This window comes from Dasypus novemcinctus, chromosome 4, assembly GCF_030445035.2.
Source record: "Dasypus novemcinctus isolate mDasNov1 chromosome 4, mDasNov1.1.hap2, whole genome shotgun sequence".
Lineage (NCBI taxonomy): Eukaryota > Metazoa > Chordata > Mammalia > Cingulata > Dasypodidae > Dasypus > Dasypus novemcinctus.
Genome location: NC_080676.1, coordinates 18,501,892 through 18,515,447, shown reverse-complemented (window position 1 = coordinate 18,515,447; position 13,556 = coordinate 18,501,892). Strand labels below are relative to the sequence as shown.

The window sequence follows — 13,556 nt, the reverse complement described above, 5'->3', positions numbered from 1 at the left end:
TTTTTCCTTAAAAACATCCAGAAAAAGCCCAAATCCTTTAAGAAGATCACCCAGCCCCCTTTTATTATTTTTATTTTTAAAGATTTATTTATTTATTTATTTCTCTCCCCTTCCCGCCCCTGCCCCCACCCCCCCCACCCCCCCCACCCCCCCCACCCCAGTTGTCTGTTCTCTGTGTCTATTTGCTGCGTCTTCTTCTTCTTTGTCCGCTTCTGTTGCAGTCAGTGGCATGGGAATCTGTGTTTCTTCTTGTTGTGTCATCTTGCTGCTTCAGCTCTCTGTGTGTGGGGCACCATTCCTGGGCAGGCTGCACTTTCTTTCGCGCTGGGCGGCTCTCCTTACAAGTTGCGCTCCTTGCGCGTGGGGCTCCCCTACGTGCGGGACACCCCCTGATGGCAGGGCACTCCTTGCGCGCATCAGCACTGCGCATGGGCCAGCTCCACACGGGTCAAGGAGGCCCGGGGTTTGAACCGCAGACCTCCCATGTGGTAGGCGGACGCCCTAACCACTGGGCCAAGTCCGCTTTCCCCAACCCCCTTTTAAAGAGATACCCCACAGAAGTTTTTCTGGTGATTTTCAGTGAATGGCCTTTAACCATTCAAAATTAGATAAATTTGGTCACTTCCTACCCACCAAAACTGACTGGAAATTCCATCACAGTCAGGTTTTAGGAGGCTTTTCTTGATTTATAAAGTTGTGAAAAAGTCCAGGGCTTTACATGTGCACAGAAACAGGAGGGGTTATAAGTGTTCACGCCTCTGTGGGTACCACTGAGGTGCTCATTGTCCTTTCTCAGAGCATGGCTTCATTTCCTCTGCCGGCTGAGCTCAAGGATCTTTTGCCAAAGGACAAGACTGGAAATCTTGGTTTCAGTTCTCCTTATCCAGTGGCCAGGTTGCTACTCAATGGATGTCTGGGAGTGGGCCATGGGTCTTCACCATTCCTGGAACCCATTGCCACTAACCTATTCTGAGGGAAGCTTCTGTCCTCTTGGTTCGGGCTCCATTCCCAGCACCAGCCTCCTTCTGGGTGGATGGGATGTTAGCCTCCTAAATTCTGTTTCTGTCTTAATGAAAAGATTAAGTTGCTGCTGAGGCTGGGAAGCTCAGACTTAGAACACAACGTCTGCTTGAGATGAGGGAGAAAAAAAATACCACTCATTCTTCTACAGCAACGAGTTTAGCACACATCTAAATAATATACTGGCACACAATCTAGAAGGAGCCTTAGGCATTCATTCCTTCTTATTGCTGAATAATATTCCATTGACTATATACCCCATTTTGGCAATTGTGATTACTACCACTATGACCGTCAGTGTGCACCTATCAAGTTTTCCCAGCACAATTTGCTGAAGACACTTTTCTCTCTCCATTGAGATATCTCAGCCCCATTATAAAAAATCAATTTGCCATAGATGTGAGGGTTTATTTCTGAACTCTCAAAATGCTTTTATTGGCCTATTTGTCTGTCCTTGTTCCAGGATTACTATGTTTTATTATTGTAGCTTTGTAGTAAACTTTGAATTTGGGAAGGGGTGGGTCTTCCAACTTCATTCTTCTTTTCAAGATAGTTTTGACTACTTGACATTCCTTGCAATTCCATATCAGTTTGTAGGTTATCTTTGTCATTTCTACAAATAAGGCTGTTGGAATTTTGATTGGGATTGCATTGCATCTGTAAATAACTTTGGGTAAAATTAACATCTTAACAATATTTAGTCTTCCAATCCATGAACATGGGATATCTTTATATTTATTTAAATCTTCTTTAATTTCTTTCCTTCCTTCTTGCCTTCCTGCCTTCCACCTATCTATCTAGTTTCTAAATATTTGAGAGTTGGTTGCATATATCATTCTCCTTTAATACTTACTTTCATGTATATTTCCTAAGAACAAGATTAATCACTGCTTTGTTTATTTTTAACTAATAAAAGGGAGAAATGGAGACCAAGGAGAAAGGAATAATGAAAGAAAACAGGCTGTTCCATGGTGGATGTACAGATATATCACTGTAATGTGAATTTAGGACTGTCCTGGAGGCTGGTTTTCCCTAGAATTCTGGAATCAAGGCATCACTTTTTTTTGGGTGTGATCTGTACCTGTGAAAGTGTTAATAAACTGGGATGTTTTTTTTCATCCTTGAGCTCTCAATGAATAAAAGGTGACCCTGTGGAGGTGGTAGGGGCTAATGGAGGTTCCTAATTGGGGAAAAATATCTTCTGAAAGGGAAATGACGTGGTTGGTTTTACCCCTGGCTTCGTATTAGAATTACTGGATGTCCGGGTCCTACTCCCAGTGATTTAATTGATTATTGATCAAAGGAAGGGGTGCTGGATGGAGTAGGTAAAAACTATGAGCCCTCAGTACCAAATTCTACTGCAAAATTTTCCTAAGGGCCATCTTTGGAAGGAAAGTTTGGATCAGGGATTATATTCTTTAGTTAGTGTTTTCTTCAGTATTGTAGCATTGCCACATTGGTGCAAAAACAATATTTCTTGCTAATGGAAGTATATTTAAAAGCAACTTTTAATGGTATATATTTATTGTCTTGTATATTAGAAAAAAATGTAACATATATCAGAGCCATGATTTCATAGTAATATTATAAATTTTTACTTAAAATTTTTTATTGTGGTGATACACATACACACACATATATATATATACACACACACACACATAAAATTTGCCATTTTAACCATTTTTAATTGTATAACTACTGGTGTTCATTATATTTACAATATTGTACTACCATCACCACTATGCATCACCAAAACTTGTACCCTTTAAGCAACAACTCCCCATTTTCCCTCCCCCTAGCCCCTGATAATCTGTAATCTACTTTCTGTCTCCATGAATTTGCCTATTCTAGATATTTCATGTAAGTGGAATCATACAATATTTTTTCTTTTGTGTTTAGCTTAATTTTAGCATAATGTTTTCAAGTTTCATTCATGTTGTAGCATGTATCAGAACTTCATTCCTTTTGTTATGGTGTAATAATATTCCATTGTATGTATATACCACATTTTGTTTATCATTCATTTGTTGATGGACATTTAGGTTATTTCTACCATTGTCTATTGTGGACAATGCTACTATGAACATTGGTATGTGAGTATTGGTGTTTATTGGTACTCAAGCCCCTGTTTTTTAACTCTTTTGGGTATAGCATTTTTTTAAAAGATTTATTTAATTTATTTATTTCTCCCCACCCCCTTGTTGTTTGTACTTGTTGTGTCTGTTGTCTTCTTTGTTTCTTTAGGAGTCACCAGGAATTGAACCCGGGACCTCTGATGTGGGAAGGAGGTGCCTAATTGCTTGAGCCACTTCTGTTCCCTGCTTGTGTGTCTCTCATTATGCTTTCCCTCCTGTGTCTCTTGTTACATCATCTTATTGTGTCAACTTGCCATGCCTGCCCATTGTGCCAGCTCACAGTCTTCTTTAGAAGGCACCAGGAAATGAACCAGGAACCTCCCATGTGGTAGGTAGGAGCTCAATCGCTTGAGCCACATCTGCTTCCCTTGGGTATAATAAATGAAATTTATTTATGCAAAAATGCATCCTAAAATAAAAATATTAGGCAAATTGAAGTACAGGTGTTACTTGGATATGGCAAAATTTGAGATGAGATGCGTGACTTTAGTCTGGGAAGCCTGGCAGAAGGTGCTTTATTAGATCTTTCTGAAAGAGGTGAGGTTTGATCTGCAGTTAAGAGCTGTGCTTCCAAACATCAGACTGAAAATATGTGGAGCTGGCTGGGAGCTTGTGGAAAAAGACAGATTCAAAGGTCCCTGTCTAGAAACTTTAGTTCCGTAGGTCTGGGACCGGGCCCAGGAATGAAACTTCCCTGGGGCTTCTGGCACAGCCAGTTTGGGAACCTTTAGAAGGGAGCAGTACCCTCTCGGGCTTTGAAGACCAGTCATTTTTGGTAATGAAACTGACTTTAAGTATTTGCTGGCTCTGAAGTCTGTTAGCTGTTGCTGACTCTCATCAAAAACACAGCTCTGAAAAGTTTTAAGTTTTAAACCGTTCCTCTAGGTCTCAGCACCGGGCGTGTGTATGTAAATTAAAAGACACACAAGTGAACACACTATATTCTGTGCCAAAAACACATTTTAATCTGATCTAACCAATTAAACAAACAGGAGTCGCTTATGCCATTAGCTCAACAGGGCTGCCAGGGCAAACCAGCAGTGTGTACAGAACAGAGGCGGGAGTGGGAGAGTGTGTGTCTGCCGTGGAATGAAGGCGCTTAAATGGGAGCTGTTTCGTGGCAGACTGAGGTTTGCTCGGTGAGTTTCAGAGGAGCCACTGTGAGCAGCTGGGAGGGAGGGCTGGACTGGAACCCTGTGGGAAGGAAACCCTGGCTGGGCGGTCGAGCGTTCTGTGAGAAGATGATTGAGAGGAGCACCGGTGAGGAGGGGTGAGAAAACAGAAAGCTACAATCATGCCAGGCAGGAAAGAAAGATTAATAGAAAGCTGGAAACACTAGAGAGGAATAGTGATTTTTTTGTGGGGCTGGTAAAATCCTCCAACTGAATAACAGCAACGGTGGGTCTTGGGGAAAACAGGCAAAATGTTATCCCAGAGGAATTTAAGAAGCAAAATGAATTCTTTATGAAAATCAAAGCAGGCAAATGCACCTCTATGTAGTTAAGAGGTGAATATCCTGAATATCCTGGGGGCAGTCCTTATTTCAGTGACGGTTTTTTGGCCTCGCTAGGTGTTAGGTCATTTGACCTGATATGGGGGGCGGTCAAAAAATATGGAGTGAGAAGCTGAGAGAGTCACCCAGAAGGTTCTGCTAGGTGTAAGCTGGGGCATTTGCCTTGTGAAACTTCCCGGAGGTACGGCAAGATTGGATTCCTGGACTGCACAGGGCAAAGGGGCAAAGTGCACCCAGCAGTTTCCAGGCATCAACAGTCAGAGTTCCCCACCAGCTTCCAATCTGAAAATCCAATTTACAGATAGAAAAATTCTGTTTTTCTTCTCTTCTTCTGATGGAAAAAAATTCCCACCATGCTAAAGAACCACTGGGCAAAGCAATGTCTTATTTTCTTTCTTTTTTTAAGATTTATTTATTTATTTATTTCTCTCCCCTCCACCGCACCACCACCCCAGGCGTCTGTTCTCTGTGTCTATTTGCTTCCTCGTCTTTGTCTGCTTCTGTTGTCAGCAGCCTGGGAATCTGTGTTTCTTTTTGTTGCATCATCTTGTGTCAGCTCTCCATGTGGGCGGCACCATTCCTGCCCAGGTTGCACTTTCTTTGGCGCTGGGTGGCTCTCCTTACCCGCGCACTCCTTGTGCCTGGGGCTCCCCTACGCAGGGGACACACTGTGCGCATGGGCCAGCTGCACATGCGTCAAGGAGGCCGGGGGTTTGAACCGCGGACCTCCCATGTGGTAGACAGACGCCTTAACCACTGGGCCAAGTCCGCTGCCCCTGTCTTATTTTCTTAACTGCCTTTCCTGATTACGAGTTTCTTCATACACATTCATGTCTTCTGACTTGCTTTTAAACCAGTTCCTGTTTGTCACCTCCTTTTGCTGTTGCTCTTATGGAGATCGACGTTACAGAATTTGGGTACTGTTTTTAAAGATCTTGGCTGTATGACACCTTGGTTGTGCTATGGGATGATTTTATAAACTAAATTAATTTGATATTCTCTACTTTTTGGAGGGGGGACAAAAACAGAGTTTAGCAAAGGTTGCCCACTGGGTGTCACTCTTGATCCAGTTAAGGTACCTGGCTGGCGGGGTTTATAAATAGAAGCATTTCTCTTGGTTACGTAATCGTGAATAACAAGATGTCCCCACCCGTGCGCTCTTAAGCCCTTTCTGGCGATCGTTGTCATAAAAGGAGACCACACTTCAGCTCCCTGGAGCACCAATTCCTCTCGCAGAGCCCCGTGTGCTGCGAGGCGTCCTCCGCGGCGCAGGCAGCCGGGCCTGAAGGCCACTTCCGCTCGCCTTTTGCTTTTATGGCACAGGACTCGGCCCCTTCGGAGATCACATCTGACTCTCCCGTGATTGGAGTTAATGTTTCCAAAGTGCCGCATTTCCGCTCCCTGCGTCCTGAGCGCTGGCTCGGGGTCTTTCCAGGCAGCGCGTTTCCCCGCCCCCACCTGCCCATCATCCTCGCTCCCCGGTCCCGCCGCCGCTGGCGGGGGAGCCACTTGCTCCTCAGGAGTGGGGGACCGCGACAAGGGACTGTCAGGACACCCCAGCCCAGGGGCTGGCCGCCTCTTCACTGACAGTGTGGCACGGAGCACCGCAGTCGCTCTGGGGACAGTGCAAGCAAAATCGCTGCTAGCAATTTCAAATTTCAGAATATGGAATTATTTAGATTGAGAACACCTATTGGCCAAATTCTCTTTGTTCCCCCTTTGCACTGTCTTTAGTGGAAAAAAAAAAACACGGGGCTACAATTTAGAATTTACAAGAAAGAAACAATCCGATTCAGAAAGATTGTCTGCCCTTCTAATTAAAAATAGATTTTATTAATATATATTTTTTAGTTACTTTTTTCCCTCCAAAAAGTAAAGAGTTTACTTTCGGAGAAGAAATAGGGCACTGATAGCTGAACTAGCTGCGCTGGATTGAGCAACACAATCTCCAGGGGAGCTTTTCTTTTCTTTTTTTTTTTTTAATTTTTGAATTTTTAAAAAGATACTTAGATTACATAAGTGTTACATAAAAATGTAGGGATTCCCATATACTCCGCTTCCTACCACTCCCACACTTTCCCACATTAACAACATCCTTCGTTAGTGTGGTACATTTGTTACAACTGATGAACACACATTGGAGCATTGCCAGTAAGTATGGATTATAGTTTACATTATAGTTTTTTTTTTGAAGATTTATTTATTTATTGTTTTCACTCCCCTTCCCCTCTCTGCCCCTGTCTGCTCTCTGTGTCCATTTGCTGTGTGTTTTCTTCTGTGTCTGCTTGCATTCTTGTCAGCGGCACCGGGAATCTGTGTCTCTTTTTGTTGTGTCATCTTGCTGGGTCAGCTCTCCATGTGTGCAGTGCCACTCCTGGGCAGGCTGTACTTTTTTCACGTGGGGCAGCTCTCCTTGCACTTGGGGCTCCCCTACATGGGGGACACCCCTGAGTGGCATGGCACTCCTTGCACACATCAGCACTGAGCATGGGCCAGCTCACCACATGCGTCAGGAGGCCCTGGGTTTGAACCCTGGACTTCCTTTGTGGTAGGTGGACGCCCTATCAGTTGAGCCAAATCTGCTTCCCACATTATAGTGTAAATTCTCTCCTGCACAATTTTGTAAGTCATGACAACACATATAATGGCCTGTATCTGTCATTGCAACATCATTCAGGACAATTCCAATATCCTGAAAATGCCCCCATATTTTATCTATTTTTCCCTCTCCCTCCCTGCAGAACCTCTGATGGCCACTGCCTCTACATCAATGATAAAACTTCTTCCATTGCTAGAATGACAATAAGTCTATAGTAGAATAACGCTAAGTCTGCTCTAGTCCATTATTTGTTCCCCAGTCCTGAGGCTTCTGGGATGGTGATTCCCACTCCACCTCTAACTGAGAGGGGATTTAGATCCCATGGGGGCAGATGGATGGGACTCTTTTGTTTGCAGGTGCAGACTCTCTCTGTTCCTTGGGATAGTTGTTGTCCATTATTTCCTTGTTAGTTTTCCTAGGCGAGTCCAATGAACTGGAGATTAGGTATAGCAACTCTTTGTGCCCAGCTGGCACGTGGACAGCCCCAAGATTTAAGTCTCTCGGACGTGAACCATCTGGGGAGCTTTTGAACATATGTACACCTAGATGTACCCTGGGGCCAGAATCTTCCAGGTTACATTGTGTTCATTCAATGAAGAAGCACACAGTAGGTATATAATGTCATGTCAGGTTGTGATAAATATTTTGTGCAGAAAAAAGACAGGGTAAAGTTTAGAGAGAGAGAGATAGGGGGTGCTACTTTAGAAACGGTCAGTTGAGGTAGCATCTCAACCCAGACCTCGATGAAGCGGGGTGGTACGCTTTGGGGACGTGGGTGGGAAGGGCTTTCCAGCGGAGGTGGCAGTGGGTGTGACAGCCCGAGCGGGAGTGTGTTTGGGGTGTGCAGCAGCAGTAAGGAGACCAGCGTGGCCGGAGTGGGGGAGAAGGGGTGCCAGAGAGGACAGTGCATGCCAGGAGGGCAGCCTGGAGCCTGGTAGCAGGCCTTCCACTGGTGTTCAAAACCTCTGAAACAGGTGCGGGCTCCAGTTGTCACTCCCTTAGTGCTGTTTTTTTTTTTTCCCTTTTGCCCTGCCAAGCAATGCTAGAGAAGAACAGGGACGATAAGAGCACAGCTAAAATACAGCCCCCAGGAGCTGCCACCACTGCAATCACCACGAAGCCAGGTTCAGGGCCGTTAGGTAGCCCGAGAAGACGGAAAATGCTTAGTGGTGAACGAGTAGCTGCTAATTTGATAATCACCATGAATCCGAGTGAAACAGATTTGTTCGCCTCGCTGTCTACAATTTACTTTTATTTGTGATTGAATTGTAGTTTCCATTTAAAATCATTATAAGGAAACAATACGTTCCCATCATGCTCGCTTAAGTACCATCCTGGAGTTTTTAGTTTCGCTTTAACTTTAAATCCGGTCATGCTGTCTTTCATTCCTACCGTCGAGGCTTTCCCTTAAGTAGATGTCGTTCTTTTCCTTGTGTTTGTAATGTAGGGAAAGGCTACACATGTGGGGAGAAATGATGATGGTGTTTCATTTCTAAGATAACTGCAGATTGGTTACAATAAAAATTTTCTCTCAAGAGAGTGAAATATCTTCTGTGATTTATGAAAAAATTCCCATATGGATGTAAATTTAAAAAAATGTGTTCAGATGAGATCGGGCTTGTTCAGGGTGGCATGGCCGTAGACCAGCATACAAACGTAGGAGATTGTCAGGTGTTTGGTTGAGAGTATAATGCTGAGAAAACTTTTTTAAAAAATATAAAAAGGAAGGTTACCTGTTTAAGATGCTTAAAGGGAGTAATCCAACACAGGACAGGCTCCTAGGGAATATGTGAATGCTCATTTTGCCATAGTGGGTTATACCATTGGATAGAGACCCATATAATGAGAGTGAAGGTATCCCCACATCCTGGGGAGGACTGATGTTCTCAAATAGAGGGAATTGTATCTCTCGAGAGAAATGATGGCTCCCAGGGCATTAGGGCAGTTGAGCATGTCAAGCCCTCAACACTGTTGCAAGTATCTCTGAACATGGCCCTTCAAGCAATGAAGACTGACTGTCACTGTGGGCCCTAAGGGGAGGGGGAATGAGGTATTGAATAGATGGAACCAATGAAACCGTGTGGGCAATAGAAGTGTTCCACAAGATTATGCAAGGATGGATAGAAGACATGTAAAATTACACCAAAAATATATAGGGGCTGATAGGCTAAAATGTAAATCGTAATGTAAAACATAAGATAACTAAAAATTTAGAAAATTGTATAGTCTAAAATATAAACCACAATGTAAACCAAATGTTACCTTGTTTGAAAGCTATTGTCTCAATATCTGTACATCAGTTTCAGTAAATATAGTATGAATATGTAAAAAAAGATGTATTAATGCAAGAATGGAGTGCCATATGTATAAAGTTTAAATCCAATACTATAGTGGATCTTTAACAGTTGAACAACTGACTGGGATGCATACAGTTGCATAGATAGTGTTAATTTTAATTAATTTCCTATATGCTCAGGTTTAGTCTTTCAGCTATCATATAGAAAATAAATCGATAAGCTATTATTGGTCACTTGGTTATCCAGCTGGAAAAGCCAGGTGGGAGAGGGCCCCAGATGAGAGACGCAGGCCACTGGCTGCCATTGGGGCTCGTGGAGCCCCCAGTCTGCGTGGCCGAAACACAGCTGAAGAATGACTTAGGAAACAGGCGCCTTCTTATGACCTCAAATACTGCAGTACTCAGGAAGCAAGCTGTCAAACACCATGCAAAAGGTGATCCTTTATTTGTTAAAACAGAATAATGTATTTACATATGCATTACATAAACCCTCACAATATAGCCCTTGGTATTCCTTTAATGGAAGGCCGTTGCTGGGTAATTTAATTTTTATCTTGTGCTTTACAGGTACTTCCTAAGATGAATGGGTATTTGTGTAATAAAGAAAAGCATGTACAATAAAGTTTATATACTCTTATAATGTGGAAAAGCTCCAATAAAAGTCGTTTTAAGAAACTGGTATTTTGTGGCACAGTGTAACGATTGCACCCTCCCTTCCTCCCAGCCGCAGTGGGTGCTTTCCCTCCCATCCATGAATAACTGCCTCCTACTTAGCTTACTTCAACACAAACGTTGCCTTCCGTGATAAAAAGAAACAAACCTGTAGCTTGTTTCCTCTGCAATGTGTCACACCCTCATTATATCACACCAGCACTCGAGCCCAGCGGCAGGCACGGTTTTCCGTGGGCCTCAGGGAGCTCTGGCGCCTCACTGTCAGCTGTATCTCTTCCTACCAGTAGAGGGCAGCAGATGACAGAAGGATTCCAGCGGTTCAAGTTCACTTCCTGCGCGGACAGCTTTCTAGGAGCTAAGTGAGAAACCCTGCAGGCGTAGCTGGCAGGATGTCACCGTGACTCTGTCATTCAGAAAGTTGTCTTAGTGCACATTAACAACAGAATATTTCCCTCTCCTCCCAACTTTGGGGATGTAGAAAATTAACTTCTGCCCCATTGTTAGGCGTTTCCGAGGATGGAAATGACACGAATCAACACACTTCGGAATACTACTTGCATGAAATAAGCATTCTTTTATAAGACTTGTACACTGATTACTATGTATATTTGGAGATTTTGACTGGCTGAATTTGAGGTAGGGGCTCAAAAGTTGAGATATAAAAGGTATAAACCATTCTTGTACTTAAGGTATATAAAATATAAAAGCCGGATAACATGATAAAAATTGTATATACAATTAAGAGAATGTAAAGAAGTGGTGATCACACTAGTAAAGAATACACTAGGGAAATAAAATAGAGGGTGAATTAGGATTTGAAAAAAGTCATGCCTGCAGATTACAGTGGAGTCCTCTCGGGCTGAAAAATTGCACCCACTGAATGCAGCCTGTGGAAGTACTTTGCTTAGTCAGCAGAATGCTCTAATTTTTTTTTAGCAATTTGAATTTCTTTGGGTGGGGCATGAGTGCTCTAGTTGGCTCCACTCCTCACCTTTCCCTGTTGTAACCGAGCACTTCAGAAGTTTCTCTTCCCTTCCTGGCCCCTGCAGACATTTGAGACAGCAATCCCTGGCTTAGAAGAACTTGGAGGATGGGAGGGCAAGGGAGAGGGGCAAATATCCAAGAGCAGTGACATGACTGTGACCAGAGCTGGGAGCAGGTAAGTGTGGAGGGCGTGTGTGGGTAGGGTGGACATAGGTAGACCAGGTTGGCTCAGGCTAAGGAACCATGTCGGAAAACAGGTTGCAAGGAAGTGAAGGCAGGGGCTGCGGTGATTTGAGGAGTAGTTTATATTTGGAACTACCATAGAGAGTGTTATAAGAGCTTGAGGAGGAGAGAACTAGGATGTCCTTGAAGAAGACATAGGAATTGACATGGGAAAAAGTGCTAGACTGAAGAATCTTTTTCCTGTCCCCTCATATCTATTTTTCCTCTGTGGGTTTTGATAACTAGAATTGTTTTGCTAAAAAACAGTAACCCTGGAGTTAAGATATAATTGACATGTGCCAGCGCTGTCCTTCACTGTCACTCCAGATCTCCCCCCTTACCTGTGTGTCCTTTGAAATGTAGAAACCGTGAGACCCTCAGCTCCCCGTCTTTAGGATACAGGTCTCTCTCTGCACCATTTTGGTAGCACAATGAGGTGCCAACACACTGCCCTGGCATCAGAGTTGGTCCTCATGCTGGCACTGACTCAATGGCTCACCAGGGGCAAAATAATTTCATCTCCTTCGGGAAACGGACTTTGGCCCAGTGGTTAGGGCGTCCGTCTACCATATGGGAGGTCCGCGGTTCAAACCCCGGGCCTCCTTGACCCATGTGGAGCTGGCCATGCGCAGTGTTGATGCGCGCAAGGAGTGCCGTGCCACGCAAGGGTGTCCCCCGCGTGGGGGAGCCCCACGTGCAAGGAGTGCGCCCGTGAGGAAAGCCGCCCAGCGTGAAAAGAAAGAGCAGCCTGCCCAGGAATGGCGCCGCCCACACTTCCTGTGCCGCTGAAGACAACAGAAGCGGACAAAGAAACAAGACGCAGCAAATAGACACCAAGAATAGACAACCGGGGGGGAGGATTAAATAAATAAATAAATCTTTAAAAAAAAAAAAATTTCATCTCCTTCTCGTTGGGTTTATCATCATAATTTAAAGGGATTGCACATGGCAGCCTCAGAAGACCCCTTTAGCTTTAGCTTACTATTATTTCAATTCAGAAAAGACCGGCCAGGACCCAGCTCTCACAAATCCACCAAGCTCCTCACCAACACGTGTGCTATTGAAAAGAGTGTTGCTCCCATGGCACTACGGGAGGAAACTGTTGGGATGGGCGGGCAAAGAGTGTGGACTAGACAAGGGTCCCAGGTCTAATGGAGTCTCTTCCTGTGTGACCTCAGGCAGAATCATTTAACTTCAGTGAGCCTCAATTTCATTTGTGAAATGGTGACACTGGGATAAAAATTAAAGGAAACTTTTGAAATATCTGTTGCATCATCATTGCTCTCTTCACCCTCAACTTCATCACATATGGAAGTCACCCCCCTGGATCCTGGAATCCTGCCTGGGAGAGGAGCGAAGCCTCAGTGACGCGGCGTCAAGAGTTCATCAGTCTCAGAGAACCGTGGCGAGCATACAGCCCGTGGCTCCCTGATTAACTCCATGAAATCTCTTGATGGTTAATATGCTGTTTTCAGGCCCTTTCCAGGGCCACAGCGATTTTGCTGTTGCTATGTCATCGGAAGAATCAAATGGAGAATCGCGTTCAGGATCCAGAGGCTGCTTGGAGAGGAAGCGGGCAAAGTGATGGTTTTGCTGGTGGGAACGACCGCTCTGCCCACCTGTCCCGAAGCCCGCACGTCCTCGCTAGAGCCTTGCTGCTTTCAGACAAGGCATCTTGATGTCTTTGCAGTTATTTTGCAATCTGCAGCAAAATCTGTGCTTTTCAGCATATCTAGGGGTGGGACACACCCCTCCATACATGAGGCCAAATATTGTGCAATTGGCTGTAGGGGAGGGAGGCGGTGGAGAGAAGGCAGGGAGCTGGGCGAGTTAAGAAGCCCTCAGCAGCTGCCTCCGTGACATCACAATTTCCTCTAGAAAACCTCCGTCAGGAATCGAAGCTCATAATAAAGTAATCTAATTAACTAGAAAGGCCCATCTTGTTAGACTTTCTCTCATCCTTAGAGAGAAATCTGTTTTAGATAGAAATTTGGATGGTTTGTAAGGCATGCTGTCACTAATGTGCCTTCATCATTAGTGGCATAATGAAGAACTAATTTTTTTTTTCTTGAAATGAGGCCTAGGAACGATTTACTAATCTCTAGATTTCTT

At 44.2% G+C, this 13,556-nt stretch overlaps 1 long non-coding RNA gene across 1 annotated transcript in view; it reads left to right on the top strand.

Annotated features, from left to right (window-relative positions):
• Window positions 1-4,210: 4,210 nt before the first annotated feature.
• The window catches only part of LOC139438862 (uncharacterized), a 49,361-nt gene continuing 40,015 nt past the window's right edge, over window positions 4,211-13,556 (top strand). The window contains exons 1-2 of the long non-coding RNA XR_011648574.1: window positions 4,211-4,418; window positions 11,288-11,397. This is a non-coding gene — a long non-coding RNA (uncharacterized lncRNA). The remainder of the gene's footprint in view (window positions 4,419-11,287; window positions 11,398-13,556) is intronic.